The 21,727-nt window shown below is 35.6% G+C and overlaps 1 long non-coding RNA gene across 1 annotated transcript in view; it reads right to left on the bottom strand.

Moving 5' to 3' along the window:
• The window catches only part of LOC110744038, a 578,563-nt gene extending 563,917 nt beyond the window's left edge, over nucleotides 1-14,646 (bottom strand). Inside the window, exon 1 of the long non-coding RNA XR_002524096.2 lies at nucleotides 13,491-14,646. This is a non-coding gene — a long non-coding RNA (uncharacterized LOC110744038). The remainder of the gene's footprint in view (nucleotides 1-13,490) is intronic.
• Nucleotides 14,647-21,727: the final 7,081 nt, after the last annotated feature.

Here is a 21,727-nt window from a genome sequence, read left to right as displayed (position 1 = left end):
AAGCTCTAATCTGATTACAGACAAAGATATATTGTGTATGTGTAAAGAAAAAGTAGTTTACAGTTTTTCAACTTGGAATAAATATAAAAAGGCTGCTTAGACTGGGAGGCAAAATAGCACACATAAACCAGGTTTCTAGTCTTGGATGCACTTCAAAACAATGATTCCCACAACCCCTTTTCACGAATATCCCTTTGACACTGTAAAGACGTTAAGAAAAGTGAGAATTCATGCTTCCTGGTTTCTCTCTAACACATAAAAATGACATAAGTGTGTTTGGATTCCCGCTGTGTTTTTTTCACGTACATCAGACTCTGAGTCATGCTACTCCCAGAAAAACCTGATGAGCCTTGCATTTCCTGTAAGTAGAGGGTAAGACAAATATTAAATAAATGAAACTACTCTGGGCATGAGTTTAGAAAACTGTCAAAAAGAACTTAAGGGTCCAAAAATGTGCCCACAAAATTGGTATGTGAGGTACTTCAGCCTCACAAATGCTTTTCTGATGCTCTTTTTACTGTCTTTAGAAATAAAATAACCGAGAAAAAGATCTTAAACTCAGCCAATGTGGGAGTAGAACTATTCTGGGATTGCTAATAGCCATGATGCTTGTAGTTCCATAAAAGGATGGGAAATCTGGCTCTTATTCCAGACATCAGAGGTAAAGAATTGGCCTTAGCATTCAATTGCACAGTGTGCCTTTCTAAAACATTAGTGACTTGAGAACCACAAGCATACCAAAAAGATATAAAATTAATCACACCAGAATGAGGAACTTAAATACAGTCAGCCCTTTATATGTATGAGTTTTGCATCTGTGGATTCAAAAATATCCCCCAAAACGTTCCAAAGCATTGCATCTGTATTGAACATGTACAAACTTTTTTCTTGTCATATTCCCTAAACAATGCAAATATAACAACTATTTACATAGCACTTATATTGTATTATGTATATTATACGTAATATAGAGATGATATAAAGTATACAGGAAAATGGGCTAGGTTACATGCAAATACTATGCCATTTTATATCAGAGACTGGAGCATCCATGGATTTTGGTATCTTTGGGACATCCTGGAACCAATTCCCCAAGGGTATCAAGGGACACTACTTGCTATACCTCCATATACCACTCCTGTTTCACACTTCGCTTGATTTTGCTTTTGGAAGGCCTTAATGCTTGTATACCCAGACAATATGAATTGGAATCTATTTTGTAAGATAAAGTATACAAAACATGAAATCCCCAGACAACTTGAGATATGCATATCCTACATGTAATTATTAATCTATAAAATTCTTTTCTCAAGAAATGTGTAAGTTTTTAATTCGCTAATTGGTTTAGATAAGTTCCAATGCTCATAATTCTAGTTCACGGGTTCAATCCCTACCACATATTCCCAGAACTTCGTATAATTATGTACTAGGTACCATTGATTGAGAGACAATTCTCTGTGAACACATTCACATTTCTGCGTGATCTGGGGTTTCTTAGCAAAAAGAGTACTGGCAACCTTGGTTAAAGAATGACTGAATGGACAGTATGTCTCAGAAGTAAAAGACAATGAACTTTTCCTGAGAGATTTAGAGATGTGTCTCTCTGGAGCCATATGCTCATGAAATAAAACCTGGAGGCATCTTTTTACTCTCCCCAAGAGTCATTTGCTTACATGCCAGAATACATACAAGTCTTTCTATCTCTGGAGGGGAAGAAGGGCAGATGTGCCCAGCTGTCCTGTGTAAGCTCCAAGTTTCATAATTCCAGGGTTCCTCTCATGCAGTGCAACACTGCCGCCCATGGGGATGGATATCTGGCCCTCATCGCGTTACTCCACAGGAACTAGGGCTGGAGGAACTAGTGCTAAGATGTTCTGTGATTAATACACAATCTGTTCTCTGATCTAGAGATATCTATTCCCTAATAGCATATGACTAAATATATAAACATCACTGTTCATCACACAAAGGAAGTATCAGTTATAATTCCTAGAGGCAGACTCACTTTTCTCCCCTGATATCTTGCAAATTTGGTCTCTTGGACATATTGTGGAGATGACCTGGGTAAGAGGAGTGTAAAGATGAGAAATTTGATGTAAAGATGAAGAATTTGAATAATGAGTGGAACTGTAAAGATTTAACAAGATCTTGAATTTTTACCTATAATTTGTATTAATGTATAATCCTGTATTGTAAACCGTTTCTCAAGTCAACAGTTAAGCGGCTAATTAGGAAATGTGAGCTTATGTGAGGCTTGGTTGAACTGTTCCATGTCTAGAGGAAATTGGCTCAGATCACTTACTTTATCATTTGTTGTTTAAAGGACTATTACTAAGACACAAAACCGAAAAGGAGGGAAATTGGCTATTGATAGGATGAGATTCCTAATTCATGGTTCACTGTCATTAATGTTATTCCCTCGAATTCTTCCAAATTCAATACTTAACAACTGTGTAGGGGGTTGAAAATATAAACAACATGTAAAAGTTTGGGAAAAGAGGTTGCTTTTATTAGAAGGAAAGGATTCTGGGTATGTCCAGTAATTAATGCAAAGCAAGAAATGCCATAAAATGTATGATATTTTAAATAAAAAGCACAAAATACATATCCAACATTAGAAGTATAGATCAACCTATAGTATTGAACTCCTATACTATACAGAGTCTAGGAGTTTAATTCCCTTCTTAAAACATGTAACAATATGTTTTTCAGAAATATCTGATAGATTTTGTTTTATATTTGAATCACCAAATAATTCTTTTCAAATTTATTTTATTTTTAGAGGCAGGGACTTGCTCTGTCACCCAGGCTGGAGTATAAGTAGCGCAATCATAGCTTGCTGTAACCTGGAATTCCTGGCCTCAAGCAATCCTCCTGCCTCAGCCCACCAAGTAGCTGGTGACTACAGGTCTATGCAACTGTGTCGGCTCAAATAACTCTTTAAGTTTTTGTTTTGTTTTTTGTTTTGTTTTGTTTTTGAGACAGAGTCTCCATCTGTCACCCAGGCTGGAGTGCAGTGGCATGATCTCGGCTCACTGCAACCTCCACCTCCCGGGTTCAAGCGATTCTCCCTCAGCCTCCCAAGTAGTTGGGACTACAGGCGCGTGCCACTATGCCTGGCTAATTTTTTATATTTTTAGTAGAGATGGGGTTTCACAGTGTTAGCCAGGATGGTCTCAATCTGCTGACCTTGTGATCCGCCCACTTCAGCCTCCCAAAGTGCTGGGATTACAGGCGTGAGCCACCGTGCCCAGCCTAAGTTTTTATAACATATGGAACAGGAGTCCCCAACTCCCAGGTTACTGACTGGTACTGGTGCATGGTCTATTAGGAACCAGGCCACACAGCAGGAGGTGAGTGGCAAGTGAGCGAGTATTACCGCCTGAGCTCTGCCTCCTGTTAAATCAGTGGCAGCATTAGATTCGCATAGGAACATGAACCCTATCGTGTACTACACATGTGAGGGATCTAGGTTGCATGCTTCTTATGAGAATGTAATGCCTGATATCTGAGGTGGAACAGTTTCATCCCGAAACCATCTCCCTTCCCCAATCCCACTCCATGGCAAAATTATCTTCCATTAAACTGGTCCCTGGTGCTTAAAAGCTTGGGGACTGCTGACATAGACTATACGTCAGCATGTAAAATGTTAAAGGACTACTTCCCTCATGTAATGTGTATACAAGACCATAAAACCTACTTGGTGGGAGAAGGCGTAAAACATAAAAATTGTTTTAATAGGAATCCATCATGAACCCAGAAATCCTCATGTCAACAAATCATTCCAATTTAATTTGACCCAGCACCTGACTACAAGTGTGTACAAATTAGTGAGTTATTAAGTTAATACTGATTCATCTTCCTTGATGTCATGAGTAGTCTTAAGAAATTTATACATGCTGATCTTTTGATTACTTTTTTTTAGAGGCTCGATAAATATCTTTTTTATAACATCCTTGTGAATTACATATTTGCTGGCACAAAAGTAGCAACAGCAAAATCATTAGTTGCTCCATAAAATCAGTTCTTCATCACTCAAAACTGTTTCAACCTAACATGTAGAAGAATGAAGTGGGTCTCCTAAAGTAGATTAAAAATATAAAATAAATATTATTTGTGCATAGAGATGATTCTCTGAGGAATGTACATTCAAGAATAAAAGGTATAATTCCAAAGTTCTCTAATACCTTACAAAAGAAATTTCAGACAAGTCTGATTTTAAAGTACATGAGCTTGCACAAATCTGAAACATGTCCTATTTCTATGTAATGCAACTTAAAATGAACAACTTTTGTTTTACAGGATGTTTAATGCTTTTGTTTGTATTAGGAAAATAGTTCCTTTTTAATCACATGCCTCAGTGCTTAGAAAGTTTAAACATAGAGTGAAGAAAAGTCAACTAAAAAGGGGATATTCCTAGCTCTACTACATCATAGACTGATTTTTTTAAATAAAGAAAAATGCAAATGTAAAGAAGATTTTCTAATTTATCTAACAGCATGTTTGCCCATTCAAATGCAAATGCTCTCCATATGTTCTGACTTTGCACGTGTAATAAATATTATATGAAGGTGACTTGGTGACCCCACAAATGGGCTCGAGTCAATAATTTCAGATGCTAGAAGAAAATGGAGTGTGTAGCTAGGCTGTAATTGGTCACCTCCATGGAATGCCTCTAGTCCATCCCAATGGTGTCTAAGCCTGGTCCAGGGCCCCCTGTTAGGAGTCTCTGTGAGACAGCAGAAAAAGACAGAGAGGAACAAAAGCATTATTCCATGGTGAGAAGTGCTCAAATTAGAGAGAACATTCTTAGGTGCACTAATGCAGAATCCTCCTACACAGTTTCATTGTTGTCATTTTTGTTCAACAACATTTGCCAAGTTCTTTAGGCCTTAGGGAAGCTCTGTCAGCTTTGGTAGATACTTTATGCAAGCATTGCTTAGAGATGCATCATGCCAAAAGATATAACCTCATAACTAGTCACTCTTGGAGAATTTTTTATAATGAGGGACATTTCAATTTTATGTTCAATATTGTTTGAACAATGACAAATTTTTAAAAATATGTGTATAGCCTATCTTCTGCCTTTTGGAACTTATCTAATTCTCATAACATCTAAATCAATCAGCATGTGAATAAAAATAAAATATGAATTTTTATAGATGTCAGGAAAAATGTCAAGGAAACACTTAACTGGGCTTTGTGTTTAGGGCTGAAGAGGCAATGGCATTCATTTGGCATTTCTTCTAATGATATCCCAGTAGAATAGCACAAGTCTCAGAGATAAAATGGAGCCAGAAGCCCTAAATTCCAGTCCTGATTCTGCTCCTAATTAGCTGACTAAGCTTAAGAAAAATCATTCAAACTTCTTGAGACTCGGAATTTTAATATCTACCTTGTCTAGTTCACAAAGTGGAGATACAAAGAAATAATATGCTCCAGATTATTTAGAAAACTTTTACAGGACCATATAAATGTAAAATGTGTCAGGACATCTTCGTCATAAGGTGGTAATAATATGGAAATTCATATTTCCATATTATTGTTTCTAAATGCTTGTTTCCATATGCTTGTTTCTAAATGTTGAGAGCTTTCCTACTTCCTTAAAGGTACTTAATAAGAGGAGGAAAGGAAGAAGGAATTATAAGCATTTAAACTTAAGAATCTAAGTAAGAATCATGCTGGAATTCAGGTGACTTGGATGTGGCTTAGGATCCGTGGGGTGGACCCTCATCAGAAGAGAGGATAGAGATGACCCTGGAGAAAGGGAATCAGAGCTAAGGACAGGTGTTCCCCCAACAGCAGGGACATACATCCCTGGCCTCAGTTGAGGTGCACATGCCTGAGTCTTAGGATGAAGGAGTTAAATAATGACAGAGAAAGTCTAATGATGTTAATTTGCTAAACATAAGCAATCATTACAGGTACTGTGACTTCAAAGGTAAGAAGTGACATTAGTGGTATCAAAGCCAAATCTATACTTCATAATAAATTAATATGCAGAATATATAGAGAACTCCTAAAATTCAACAACAAAAAACACTGACAATTCAATTTGAAAATAAGCAAATGCTGAATACACAGACACTTCTCCAAAGAAGATACTGAAATGACTGACAAGTACATGAAAAAATGCTTAACATCATTAACCACTATAGAAATACAAATAAAAATTATGAGATACCACCTCACACCCATTACTATCAAAAGAAAAAAAAAACTCCAAAAAAAAAAATTAGGCTGGTGCAAAAGTAACTACTTTTAATGGCAAAAACCACAATTACTTTTGCAACAAAATGTAACAAATTTTGGTGAGAATGAAAAGAATTGGAATGTTTATATATTGTTGGTGGAAATGCAAAATGGTACAGATGCTATGGAAAACAGTATGGTGATTCCACAAAAATATAAACACAGAATTATTGTACGATGCAGCAATCTACTTCTGGATATATACCCATGAGAACCGAAAGCAGGGACTCAAAGAGATATATGTCCATTCATGTTTATAGCATTATTCGTGATAGATAAAAAGTGGAAGCAACCCAAGTACCCGTGGCTGGATGAATGGATGAGCAAAATGTGGTATAGCCATACAATGGATGATTATTCAGTCTTAAAGAAGAAAAATACCCTGAAGTATGCTATAACATGGATGAACCTTGAGGATATAATGCTAAGTGAAATAAGCCAATCTCAAAAAGATGGCATACCACTGCACAATACCACTTTAATATGAAGTAGTTTGAATAACCAAAATCATAAAGACAGACAGTAGAATAGCGGTACCCGGGGCTTAAGTGAGGGGGAGCGGGGAGTTATTGCTTAATGGGTAAAGAGTTCACCTTTTTAGTTTTGTAAGATTAAAGGAGCTATGGCAATGGATTTTGGTGATAGTTCCGCAACATTATAGATGCATTTAATACCAGTGAATCATACGTTTAAAAATAGTACATTTTATATTATATTTTCATACAATGAAAAAAAAATTGAAGAGAAACAAACAAAGCTGTACCTTTTGCACAGACATCAAAACCATGGTCTGTACATTACTAGCCTAGTCCAGGGTGTGGGTCCTCCCAGCAGATGTTAAAATAACAATCCAGGAGAAAGGGAAAGAAAAATTACCATTTTTATTTGGGTGTTCAGGAATAATTTGGGAGAAAAGATTTGCAGGGGGGCACCATTTGGATAGGAGCAGAACAAGAGAAATATGCTTCCTTGACAATTATTGTAGCCTGAATTTTACCCACATGCAAATGAGCCTTAAGAAACATTGCAGATAAATGGAAACATTAAATTGAAAAGAAAGATTTTGAAGACATAGTATATACTTGCCAAAGGTATTTATTAATATTTATTATTATTATTTAGTTATTTAAATTATTTAATATTCAATTTTAAATTATTTAATATTTAATTTTAAAATATTTAATATTTATTAATTATTAGGAGAAACATGGCCAGTGGCACACACAACCATATAATATTCCCCATGAACAATCCCAATGTTTAACAAAATATTTCATGACAGTTATTCATCTGATCCTAAGAATATTTAGCAAATGAGTCCTATGTGCCAGACCTTGCACTAAACACTTTTATGTGCATTACCTAATTTAGCTCTCCCAAAAAAATCTACAAAGTGGTTTCAAGCCCGCCTACAGCCCAATTTCACAGATGAATAACTGAGGTCCAAAGAGATATTATGAATTTTCCAAGCTCAGGCAACCAGAAAAGGAACTGAGCCTGGAGAACTAACTGACCCATGATACCCACTGGATCCCAGATACTGCACTGGGTGTTTTATTCCAGGTAGCTAGAGATGACTAGTAAAGATGACTCATCAGTGAGTATGTCTTCATGGTCAATGGGCTGGGAAGACATCTAAAGCTTCAACAAGTTCACAGATGTAGGAAAAGACAGAGACCATGTGTATGCCAGGTATATTCCATGTCATAGTTCCTGGCTCCAGCTACATTTCATAATTTTGTATCTGTATAAAACTCTGTGAGGCAATAAAGATTAGGTGCTGAAAACATTGCTTTTGAAGAGTGTTTCAAAGTTTGTGTGTGAGCTCAAACTGGTTTTTCACTAGTATGTAGTAAGTTGGGAAGTGACAATCCCCTGAGACTTTGCTTATTAATTTGTGAAATGAATGATGAAGCATAATCATGATACTTGACTTGATGGGATTGTTGTGAGAGTTAAATGGAATAAAGTTATTGAAGCATTCAAGAAAATTCCTGGCCAGGCATGGTGGCTCACACCTGTAATCCCCATACTCTGGGAGGCCAAGGCAGGTGGATCACTTGAGCTGAGGAGTTCAAGACCAGCCTGGACAACATGACAAACCTTGTCTCAACAAAAAATACAAAATTTAGCCAGGCATGGTGGTGCACACCTGTAGTCCCAGAAACTCAGGGGGTTGAGGCAGGGGGATCACTTGATCCCACGAGGTTGAGACTCCAGTAAGCCATGATCGTGCCACTGCTCTCCAGCCTGGGAGACAGAGGGAGACCTGTCTCAAAAGATAAAAAAAAAAAAAACAAAAACAAAAAAAAAAACAAAAAAAAAAAAAGAAAAGAAAACAAAATTCCTGTAACAAAGTCAATGATCAAAGTGGCAGCAACTTTCTCATCAGAAAGTAAAAATTGTGTTAATGCCAACAGACTTAGAGCATTAATTGAAAGGATAAATGCTTGAAGCAACTGATACCTAATTTTCTGGAAAATGATTATTATGCCGTGCATGCCTGCATCAAAGTATCACATATACCTCATACATACATTCACCTACTATGTACCCACAAAAACTGAAAAATATATTTTAAAGTAAAAACTGTTCTATACTGTTTCAAGGTAATATGTAATCACTTTATTCTTACCTTTCAAGAACTAGAAATGTTCATCCTTGCTTATATGCAAAATATATAATATTAACAATTTTAGTAAACTATGATGATAAATATATAGAGAAGTAATCAAAACATAACTGACAACATATAGTATAGCCATGAGGGGCAGCTGTGGACAGCAGAGAGTGATGAGAATGTGGAAAAGAAAACACTGGCTCAGATGCTTTTCAAATTCTTGCTTCAGTTTTCTCATCAATACAATGATGTGTTTCCACCAGGTAGTTTCAATGGTCCTATCCAACTTGAAAAAGCTATGTGTGTCTATTGATTGTCAAGCATTTTTGATCATCACACTTGGACTACGAATAAACAGACAAATAATTACCGGATCCAATTTAATGACAAATTTTGCTCTCTTGATATCTGCTTTACATTTCAATTCCTTTTCTATTGCTCTCTTTCTAAGCTTACATGGATAACCCAAAGCAGTGCAGTGCTTAAGAGATAAAGTGCCTGAAATAGCGAAGAAAGAAAGAGGAGAGGACAGGAGTGGGAAGGGGAGGGGAGGGAAGGGGAAGAGACAGAAAGGGATAGGAAGGGAGGAAATGGGATGGGTATGGAGAGAGAGATTAAAAAGGAAGAATGAGGAAGGAAAAGAGGAAGGAAGAAAGAAAGAAAAAAGGAAGGAAGGAAGAAAATGAAATGAGATAGACTGGAAAATCCCCAAATTGGGTATTCCAGTTTCAAATCAAGAAGTAACCAATAAGCTGTCCCTAGAAATCCCTGTTGTGAGACTGTCTAATCTAGTGGTTCTCTAAATGTTATCCCAGGAGCAGCAGCCACATCATCTGGGAATTTAATGGAAATGCATATTCTCAGGCCCATTCCATACTTAGTAAATCAGAAACCCTGAAAATGACAACCAGTAATTTGTATTTTAAGAAGCCCTCCAAGGCACCCTCATACAGGCTAGCATTTGAAATCCACTGTTCTAGCCTCTCAAACTGTATTCAATCATTCCTGTTTTTCTAATGAATTCCAGCATCAAGATTTTTAAACACTTGCAATCTATGGTACTATGTATTTAAGCAACTAATCCTACAGCCTATCAAGGTTCAAAAATATCCTATAATCCATTACAGAGCCTGAAATTTCATAGCTATTATATATGGGGTCTATCTGATACTCTGAGCACCCACATATTCTATTTCTATCTAGGAAGTTATGAAGCAGTTTTAGATTCCAAAGTAGCAGAAATGACCAGAGCTTAGAGAAACTGCTGTAGGGATGAAGATATATGAGATCTAATAACTCACAGTTTGAGGTGCTTAATTCAATATATAGATTAACACAACAAGAAAAACAGGAAATCAGTGGGGCCATCTAGTAATCCACTTAATGCATATGACACCTCAATTCTAAGAACATTCATACTTCTCTTTCATTAAATTACAATCTCTTAATAAACGTTTGCACCCTCAAATCCTAAACAACAATTTTCATAATAATTTCTGATCAAAGGCATGGTCCACATTTTTATATCTTTTCTAAATTATAAAAGGGAGCAGAACAACACTTAAATTATTTTTAAGAAAACAGTGATAAGATACAAATGTCGAACTACATTTGTTAAGCAACAACAACAACACAGAAGATAAAACCAGTAACATACAATAGAGGCAAAGAAGACAAAATTTAAGTCATATATATCTGTCTCTCCTTGTACACCAAATCTTACTGACGTTAGGAAAAAATCTTATTTTAGAATAAGTGCATGGCACATTGGGGAAAATTTTTACCTATCCAATCAGAAATTTGAAAAGTAAAATTCCTTGCAGGTTGAAAGTAGATGGGATTAATATCAGTAATGGGCTTAGTAGAAATAGAAGTAGAGGAAATCAAAGCCCACACTTACACAGGAGAAATCTACTAGAAGTGAGATTGATTCTCCCTAAAACAGCTCCAGATAAAGCTCTACAAAAGACACCCCACACTTGGAGTCAAGCAATACACACAGCCAAGAGGCAGTAACCAGGATAATTATGAAAGGACCATGGTGTGAACAGCTGGTCTAGTTGGCTGCCTTCTCTCATGCCCTTGTTTATTCTATGACTAGCAGCCACAGTATTTATCACTAGAATAAAGTCCTGAAACCCTCTTTCTAAATAAAGTTAACCATCTGCCTCGGGGAGGCTCATAGCCAAACTATAGAGAGAGAGGCACCATAAAGCTTAAGATATTCATGATCTCTACAAAGAAAACATAGGAGAAATAAAGAAAAGAATTATCTGACTCCAGATTGACAGTAAAGCACAACCTTCATGAAGCCCTTTGATATATAGCCTCAGGTAACGAACATTTCCTCTGCACCCACTGTGTAACAGAAATGATTCAGCACCCTCAGAGGATATGCTGGTGGAGAAGTGGTCAGTCCCATACCCTGGTCATGTTTCTATTCTGAAGAAGAACAAACACAAATCTATCTTGGTCACACCAGGTGGTGTTACATGTTATTAAGATAAAGGGCAGGGAAAAGGGATAAAGAGGGGCAGTGAATGACAACTGAATGAGAGCAACCCTTTTCCAAGGAGATGCATTTTGTGTCAGAAACAATTAAAGGGAGGGAGGAAGCCAAGTAATATCTAGAGAAAGAGCTACTAGGTGAGGAAACAGCTGTGCAAAGGTCCTGAGGTGGGAACACATCCCCCAAAATAACAAGACGACCAATATGACTGAAATGCAGTGAACAATGATAGACATTATAGAAATTATAGAACATAAAGTCAGAGAGGTAAGCAGGAGCTTGATGCCATATGGCTGTATTGGTCATGCTTAGGACTTAAAGCCATTATAAGGGGTGTTTTTGTTGTTGTTTGCAAGAAGTGATGGAACTTGATTTATGTTTTAAGTTTCTCTGAGGCTGCTGAATACATAATAACATAGGGTGAAAAGAATGGGAGCAGAGCCCAGATTGGTCTATTGCTGCTGCAATAGAGTAAGTGAAAGACGACGGTGACTTGGATTAGGGATGTAGCTGCGGAGTGGTGAGAGAGACTCAGATATGGCATTTGTTTGAAGGTGGTCATAAAAGTGAGCACTAGTTCATACACTGGATGTAGAATATAGGACACGAAAGGTATCAGGATGAATCCAAGGTTGGCGTGAGCTACAGGGTGAAGGGTACCATCATCTGCTGATATGGGGAGACTAGGGAAGGAGCAGACCCATCCTTCTGTGGAAGTTCAGCTACGGGTCTCCCAAGATTGAGAGGCCTATTAGACATCTGAGTTGAAGGTGCTGAACAGCAGTTGGATTCATGAGACTGCAGTTAAAGGCAGAGGTACTAGATGAGGGGATCTGACCCTAAAAAAAATTCTAAAAGAGAGAATTGGGGTAAGAAACAGAGCATTTAGGAGCCTCCAAATCCAGAAAGCATGCTTTTTATATATATCACCTGGCTAAATCCCCTATCCTTTCCATAAGATGCAGATGTATAAATATCTTCAAAGAATAAAAACAAATTGTGACTTAGACTCTTAGTGATAAATATAAACAGAAAACCAAATACCAGCAAATAGAGAAAAAATAGCAGGAAGAAAGTGAGGCGAGCATGCATTCAAAGAAGGGTAGGCTAGTTGCTAAAACACACAGCCTAAAAATATTAACAACAAAGCCCAGTGCAGGTTGGCAGGAGGTGAGACAGGAAGGGCAGTTTTGTTCCAGTCATTCGGGGATCCAGTTTCCTACATATAGCAACTCTGCCATCATCTATGAATTAGAGTCCTCCATTGTATTCTTTGCATCCTGCCATCAATCAAGTGATTAGAATCTAGAAAAAGCATACTATCTCTCCTTCATCCAACAGCTGGGGAGTATGTTAGAAGTAAGACCCGGAAGTGGTATACATGACATTTTTCTTGTTCTACTGGCCAAAATTTGGTATGTGTTCCACCCTGTTTGCAGGGAAGGCTAAAGTAGAAAAATAAAATGGAAGTTCAGGACACATGGCTTGTATGTGCTACTCCAATGCAAACAGCAGACAACTAGTTCTAAAAAAAAAAAATTTAATAGAAGAAGTAGAAAAAAATATTGAAATAGGAATAATGAACTAGCTTAAGGGATTCAATACATTACAGCCATTAAGAAAAACTGGTTGGCATTTTATAAAAAGAAATATCTAAAATATAATCACTTTAAAAATAAAATAAAATTTCGTTTAGGATAAGTCAGAGATGGTGACTAGTGAAGAATTTGTGAGCTACAAATGTGTACCTTGGTTTTGGTCCAGATTATAGGACAAACACATCATGGCCTGGAGAGCATAAAAAAGTTAAGACAGAGAATGGAAACAGAAATCCCAATGTTTGTCTAATAATACATAAAAGGTATATATATACACACACACATATATATGTATATATGTGTATATATGTGTGTGTGTATAGAGAGAGAGAGAAAAAAAAAAACTGAAGGAAAAGATATACATCTTTAGACTGAAATTTCCCCTGAGGTATAGAAGATTACTAAACAATACCAGCACTCAGACATATTTTGATGACATTTCAAAATTCCAAGAATAATGAGCAAATTCCAAAATATCTCAGAGAAGATTAAAAACAGGTATATTACTTACAGATAAATGGGAATAAGATTGGTATAGATATCCCATTTCTAAGGCCATGTGCTGAAACAAACATTGCAGTATCTTCACAAGTCTGTAGAAAAACATTTCATAATTTTAAATTCTAAATCTAGCCAAAGTATTAACCAAATGTAAGAGCAAAGATATTTTCAGATACATAACTGCTCAGAAATTTAACACCTACAGTCATTTTCTGAAAAGATTACTGATTCAACAAAACAAAACAAAAAATAATCCAAGAAAGAGAAAGACAACACAAAATAACGAGCAGCAAAGACAATAGACAACTTATGTTCACATCTTAAAAAATCTCTGCTGCAAAGTTTAAAAATGAAACAATGGCAATCTGGATTTAATATCTGACTATTTAAAAGCAGATGATGCAGAAAGAAAAAGTATTCTAAGGATGAAGTCCTGTTCAAGACAAGATATTAGTACTGATTTATAAGTCTATGTATTAATATAAAATTTTTTACTTACAGGCCTCAAAACTTTAACAATTACTACTAGACAAACAATAAAAAGAAGCAAATTTTGTAATCCATTAGTTGAAAAAAGATGGAACAAAAACAGCACAAAGAATCTCAAGTAATAATAAAGAAGGAAGGTAATGTGGAAGAAATGGGGAAAAGATGTATTAAAAAGCAAAATAATTCAAAAATGAAGAGATAAACACACACAAATATCATGAATTACAACAAATGTGAACTGGCTAAATTATCTGTTAAACTTGTTTTATCTTAAAAGTTATTCACTCTGAGTTGAGTAAAAGGGAGGAAGGAAGGAAGCCAAACCATGCAAGATGAATGATTGAAATAAAATATGAAATAATGTGAAATAAAAGCTAGGAAAATATTTTCCACACATCAGCTTACACAAAGAAAGTAAACATGCCATTGTTAACATCAGACAAAATATATATGTAAATATACAACCTGATAACAATGAAACATAACTTTTAATCATGAAAGAATAGCAAAAAAATCATAAAATTGGAACAAAATATTTTCTAAAAAATAATTCCATTTAAAAAATGAAAAGAGCTTTATTCTTTATCACTTAAAAATCCATGTTCATTTCAGCAGTATTCACAATAGCCAAGACTGTGAAACAACCTAAATGTTCATCAACAGATGAATAAAGAAAATGCCACACATACACACACACACACACACACACACATGAATACTCTTGAGCTTAAAAAAGAAGGAAATTCTGAAACATACAACAACATGGATGAACCTAGAGGTCATTATGCCAAGTGAAATAAATTAGTCACAGAAAAACAAATACTGCATAATTCCACTCATAAAATATTTTCTACAAAAATGTTTTCTATGAAAATGTTCAAATTCACAGAATCAAATTGTGGAATGGGGGTAGCCAGGGTCTGAGGGAAGAGGAAAATTTGAAGTTACTAAACAATGGGCACAAAATTACAGCTAAGAAAAACAAATAAATTCTAAAAATGCACTAGGCAATATTGTTAGTGTGGTCAACAATACTGTACTGCAGACTTTAAAATTTATTGAAGGTAGTATCACGTTAAGTTTTTCTAACTATAATGAAATAAAGTAAACAATTGTTTTCTTGGTTTAAGAGTGAGAATATTGAATGTTTTTTCTTTCACTCTCCCTTCTTTCCTCTCTTTCCTTCCATAAATATTTAGTGAGCCCTTTCTATGATCAAGCACTATGATAGTTCCAGGATATAAAACAATAATAAACAAGATAGCCACAGACTCTACCTTCACTAAACTTGTCATATAGTGAGAGGTAGAGAAGACTTACAATAAAATGTGACTTAAAAACAAAAACCATCACTACTGTTGATACAAAAGTCTCATATTATTCATATAAGGGTCACATTTGGTAGGTAAACCTCCACGTGCTCAAGTAGTGTATCAAAGCTGAGAGTGTAGCCAAGAGAGGGGCACAGATACATGCAAATGCTTTTGCCAGGTTGAAAGAAAATTGAGAGGCAGCTTCTAGTTCTTTTGGGCCCTTCATTTCCTGTTTCCCAGGGGAAGCCAAGTTAAAGTGTCCACTCAGAATGGGGCTGGCATTTTACACAATTAGATTACAATAACAAGTAAGTTTGACAAAGCATTTTCTCTTTAATCGTGGTAGTTTTCCTTGGAGATATGACCCAAGGTTGTATTCCACATACTCTGTAGACAGAATTTTATAGAACCTTTGCCAACGCTTGTACTCAAGTTTCTAAAAGTTACTAAGTTGTTCCAAAAATAAAACTCTTAATGTATATTAAACTCAGAAAGCTGTTAAATTGATGACAGGCATCTTTACATGCACATTAATGGGTTGGTCTTACCAGAAAACAAGATCACATACTTATGGCCTCCATTTTATCACTTAATTTACTTGATTATTGAAACCAAATAAAATCACTATTCATGTGTCTCCGACACTCAAAAAAGGGTTAATTATTACACTTTACAATATGATTAATGGTCATTTGGATTAAAATGAAAGGGATTTCTTTTCCCCAGGAATTAGCAAAGAAGAAAGTATATTGAGTAATTTTTTAAAATCAATGCAATAAATGCAGTTATCTAAATAAATTGCAGCATCTTACTGGAAGATAGGTAATCTATATTCTCTGAAGCAGAAGTAATTGTTCTACAGTTTTTTTTTTAATTTTACATTGTAATGGAATAAACTCGATATTGATGGAAACGTGAAAGAGTTGTGGAACACTAATATATTTGTAGCATAATTAATTTGTAAATGAAGCTAGAGGTAAGAATATTAGTTCATAAATGAACACTATATGCCAATATTTTATTTAGCTTAATATCAGGTTTCATTTATAATCCAGTTATTTGATAATCATGTAAATCATTCCACTTGCTGTACAAATTATATATATAATTAAGCAACAAATACACTTAAGATGCTGAACAATTACAGTTCTCCAGTTGACAGCATGTGTTCTACCTCTAGATCATTATCATGAATCTTTCCTTTTTGACTATTATAACCAAGATTTGGCAATATAATGAATATAAATTACTTCAGGTTAATAATAATCATATGTAATTTGCTCCAGCTAAATTTTCTAATATAATTTATCCTTAATTTTTAAAAATCATCTCTGGTTATGTGTCTTCATTAAAAGTCAATGTTGGCAATGATTGATGGGTATTAGAAGGCAAAGTGTGTATGTGTATTTCATTTAAATATTTTCAGTCAGAATTATTTAACAATACTGTGCAGAAATAATAGCATAGTTGTTATAGTCCATGATACATTGACAGTAGAGATGGTATTCACGGTTTTTTTTCTTTTTTTTGCTTTTTTTTTTCTTTTTTTTTGAGACTGAGTCTTGCTCTGTTGCCCAGGCTGGAGTGCAGTGGTGCAATCTCAGCTCACTGCATGCTCCGCCTCCCGGGTTCACGCCATTCTCCTGCCTCAGCCTCCCGAGTGGCTGGGACTACAGGCGCCCGCCACCACGCATGGCTAACTTTTTGTATTTTTACTAGAGACGGGGTTTCACTGTGTTAGCCAGGATGGTCTCGATCTCCTGACCTCATGATCCGCCCGTCTCAGCCTCCCAAAGTGCTGGGATTTCAGGCGTGAGCCACCGCACCCAGCCGGTATTCACTTAATTTTAAAGAAAACAAAATGAAGTTTTCTGCTTGTAAAATAGATATATTTTCTTCAAGGTAAAACTGTTACAACTAATTATGCTGTTTCATAATCCATAATAATTATCTATACTATTCTCATGAGAGGTAAAATTTAATATTACAAAACAATTAAAATCTCCAATTTCATGATAGTCTTGTTTATTCTACTCTAAAATGTTTCTCCTATTCTAAAATGACTAAATATTATATAATATGTACAATATATTATGTATATCATATATAACATATAATAACTAAATGTTATAATAGCTATAACTACATATTATATGATATATAATATTAACATAATATCCTATTATACTACAATTAATTTAAAGCACAAATAAGAAAATATTTATTTCAATTTTAGATATTTTGATCAGACCTTTTTATTATAAAGAAAGATAAATCCAGATTTAGTCATTACCTAAAGTCACTAATATATAAAAATAAAATTGATAATTGTTTTAAAAACTTGTTGCTAATGATAAAATAATTTTACATTAAAAACTCAGAATTGAAAGGACAACCTTCAATCCTTTCTGACAATTTGGTTGATTTTATATTGAAGTTTGAATTCTGCTAAAAAACAAACTAAAAACTAAAAACTCTCCTCTTCAGTGTATCTCAGCAGTAACAATCCCAGTAGTAACAATGGGTTTTAGGAGAAGTACTTCCTTTCTCCAATCCCACAAATGCCTGATGGGATGGGTAGTTTTCTGTCATCTTGGCTGGGCTATCGTGTCCCGTTATTTAATCATACACTAATCAAAGTGTTTCTATGAAGGCAATTTTTAGATGTGGTTAGCATCTATAATCAGTTGACCATAAGTAAAGGAGATAACCTTCAATGTGGGTGTGTCTCATCCAATTACTTGGCAGGCCTTAAGAGCAATAACTGAGGCTTTTCATAGAAGAAAAAAAGTCAGCTTCAAGACAGCAGCATCAACTGCTACCTGAGTTTGCAGCCCACAGGCCTCCCCGACAGGCTTTTGACTTGCCATCCCCATCAATCACGTTCCTTAAAATAACTGTCTTTTATAGAGAGTTATAGAACAGGTTCCAATATATTACAGGTTCTGTGTTCCTGTGTCTCCCTACTTCCCACACACAGAGGGGTCCTGGCCAGAAGAGCAGGCCTGAGAGGTATATTAGGCCCAATCAGAGATGTTTAGAGATGGACAGAAAAAATGCCTGTCGATTTCCTATCCGTTCCGGGTATCAACCAGCATGACTGAGAGTAACAACTTCAGAGGATGCCAATTAAAAGTGATCTCAGAAGGCCAAGAGAGCAAAGGATACATTATACAGGCGGGGATGCTTGAAAGCATATTTGGAATATTTCCAAAACTCTACAGAGGTCACTATTACTGAACTTTAGGGTTTTCAGTTTATTCATTCATTAAAGGAATATTCAGGTTATTACTATGTACAGATTGCTGGTGGTTAATGGAGATATTATTAATGTAAAAGACGCCAAGACCTCTGCCCTCAGGGACTTTGCAATCTAGTTGGAAACTGGGAAAAGACAATAGATAAAGATATAATTAAATAGCAGTTACTGCTATGAAAAAATAGCATAATGAAAGGATTGTGTGGGGAAAGGCGATATTCGGCAGGGTAGCTGGGGAGCATCTCTGCAGAAGGCTGAAAGATGTCAACAGCTAGGAGAAGAGAACACCAAACAGAGCTAACTGCAAACACCTAAGCCCTGAGATGGCAATGTGTCTTCAATTTTGGGGAAAAGAAAGGAGGCCAAAGTGGCTGCAGCATAGCACACAAGGGTCAGAGGTAGGAGATTAAGTTCTAGAGAAAGATAATATACTGATCAAGTAGACCCTTTAGGCCATGGAAAGAAAGTTGGCATTTTAAGTGCAATGGAAGTCATCCTAGGATTTTAAGTAAGGGAGAATAATGATCAAATTATACTTTTTAAAAGGTCATTTTGCCTCTTCTATTGCTTATGGAATGAGTAGCAGGAAGTTACAGAAGCAAACAGATTAGCTCTAAGATTATTTACATTCAAGGCATGGGATTTTGGTAGGTAGCAGTGTGGATGGAGAGAAATGAAGAGTATTCATGTTGGAAGCAAATTCAGTATGGTCCACTAGCGGATTTGGTAAATCAGAAAGTTATCTAAGATGATGTCTAAGCTTACTTGAATTAGGATAAACTTGTAGTACAACTGAGTAGGAAGGTGAATAGAAAACAGGGGTTCCACTACCAGCTCTCCGTTGGTGTGGCTTTAGGCAATTATTCTGACTCTGACTCTCCGTTTTCCCAACTCCAAAATGAGAGTTTACTATGCAGTGTTCTAAAGTCCTGCCTAGCCCTGACACCTCATGAATTTCTGGAAAGATTATAGCTGCAGGTACACTGAACAAATACTTTTTAAGTATCTCAATATCTGGAGAAAATAGGTTTCCCTATTATGCTCCCTGTTTTGTTTCCCTTTTATTTCTCTCACTAGCAGATCAGACTAAATTCAGTAAGAGGAGAAAAGTCAGCATACCATCTATCATTCTGACTCATCCTTCGTGGCACCCATGAAAGCTCTCAAATTAGCATATAGGTGATATGTGAGCAATACCGGAATGCTAAGCCAGGAGAACTCTTCTATGCTATGATGCCCACAAAAAGCAACAAAGACAGTTACAGATGACCTCCCCCATTTAATGACAAACATTTTAAAAACTGTTTATTTCCTTTTATTTAAAAATCTGTATATGAAAAGCAGAACATCTTTGATATTCTACAAAGTCCAACATTCACTCAAGTATCACAGATCCGTATTGTTCCCTGCATTTGGAATGATCCACAAAACAGCCTGTTTTATTCAATCACTCAAATGCTATTTTTCCAAGAGATATATGCTCTTCTTGGTCCTGGGTTTATAGTTTGCTGATTTCTCTTAGGGTTCAAAAGCATGCAACACAAGCATTGAGAATACAAGCAGTTGTAGAGTTATGCCCAGTAGGATGTGGTTTTATAGGTGTACTGTTTTGAGACACATGAAGGGTGACTTTTTCAGAAGAAACAAATAGGAAGCATCAGAAATACCAGCATGTAAATAACTCCTACTAGATATCAACCATTTTTCTGTGCCTTTTTTTTGGGAGTCTCTACTATTAAAAAAAATTAAAAAATTAATCTATGACTCCCAATTTCATACCTCTATGAACACATGTAACACCCAAAACTTGCTTGTATATACAAAGAATTAAAACACAGAGTAGAAGGCATTTTGTAGTGGCATATTCGCTCCACTGTGAGGAACATTCATTCTGAGTAGAAATAAATTCTTGTTACTATTTGTGAAGGAATGCAGCAAGAAGTAAAGTCAGAAGAAGGAAAGTAGAACATGGAAGAAACTTGCTTGCACTATTATCTGTGTGTATGTAATGAACTTTAAAAATATTTTCTGAAAAGAACACTGGATAATAGATGACTAAAAGCAAGAGTATGCTACACATTTGAAAAATATAAATGGAGAAAGACCCAATGCACTGTGAAGTACAAATTTCTGTTGGCATTTAACCTTTCAACAAGGTGAAAAAAATAATTGACACTGATTAATACCGGTGATGAATTTTGATACAAGAGCTTTCCTGGAAGTTAGTGTTACAGAGAATGAGCCATGAGATAGGCCCACTATGGCAGCAAAGCACACAGATCATGTCTTTCTAGTGAAAGAGTTTGTAGACTCCCTCCAACAAATCAAATCTAGCGAAGAACTTGAGCCTCAAAGTGGAGGGGGATGAATGACCTGCTAATGGCATACAAATGACTGCTGAAACAATAAGGACTTTGATAAGAACCCTTGTCTGATATTAAGCAATATGAAAAATTCTGAAAAATATTATCAAAGATAATATTTCTTTGAATAAATCAAATAAATCATTTTTAGAAAACACTGTTATAAATTTTTACAATTTCATGTTGAGTTGGTGATAACAACTTACATCTCTATAGAAGGATACCAAAGATTGATTTGGAGACTGCAAAGTAGAATCAGAGGCTCAAAGCCAGAGCTGATCAAATGATTCTGAAATTCTAACTAATGTTTCTGTGTTCTAGCCATAAAATCACACAATATTTCAAAAGTCTGTCAAGAAAATGCTCTGGTCTTAAAAATAGATTATATGTTACAGTGACAAATGAGAAAAATACTTGATATTTAAACAGAAGATGACTGAATAATTATTATGGACTAAAAGATGTAATAGATAATTTATAGGAAAAAAAAGAGAATAGCCAATAAACAAAAAAGGCACTAACTTCACGAAGTAATAGCAACTTAAAAAAAAAAAATCAAATGAAACAAAATAACGTTTCATCTACAAAACTGGCTAAGTTGTTTCTAAAATAATTTTTCCAAGTGTCAGACAAAACAGCAAATTATAAAACAATATGCACAGTATGATTCCAATCTTGTTAACAAACAAACAATTGAGTAAGAATTGAAATAGAAAGGATACTGGAGAGGCCGGGCATGGTGGCTCACGCCTGTAATCCCAGCACTTTGGGAGCCTGAAGCGGGCGGATCACAAGGTCAGGAGATTGAGACCATCCTGGCTAA

Source organism: Papio anubis, chromosome 8 (assembly GCF_008728515.1).
Source record: "Papio anubis isolate 15944 chromosome 8, Panubis1.0, whole genome shotgun sequence".
Taxonomy (NCBI): Eukaryota; Metazoa; Chordata; class Mammalia; order Primates; family Cercopithecidae; genus Papio; species Papio anubis.
This window is presented reverse-complemented; position numbering and strand designations above follow the sequence as displayed.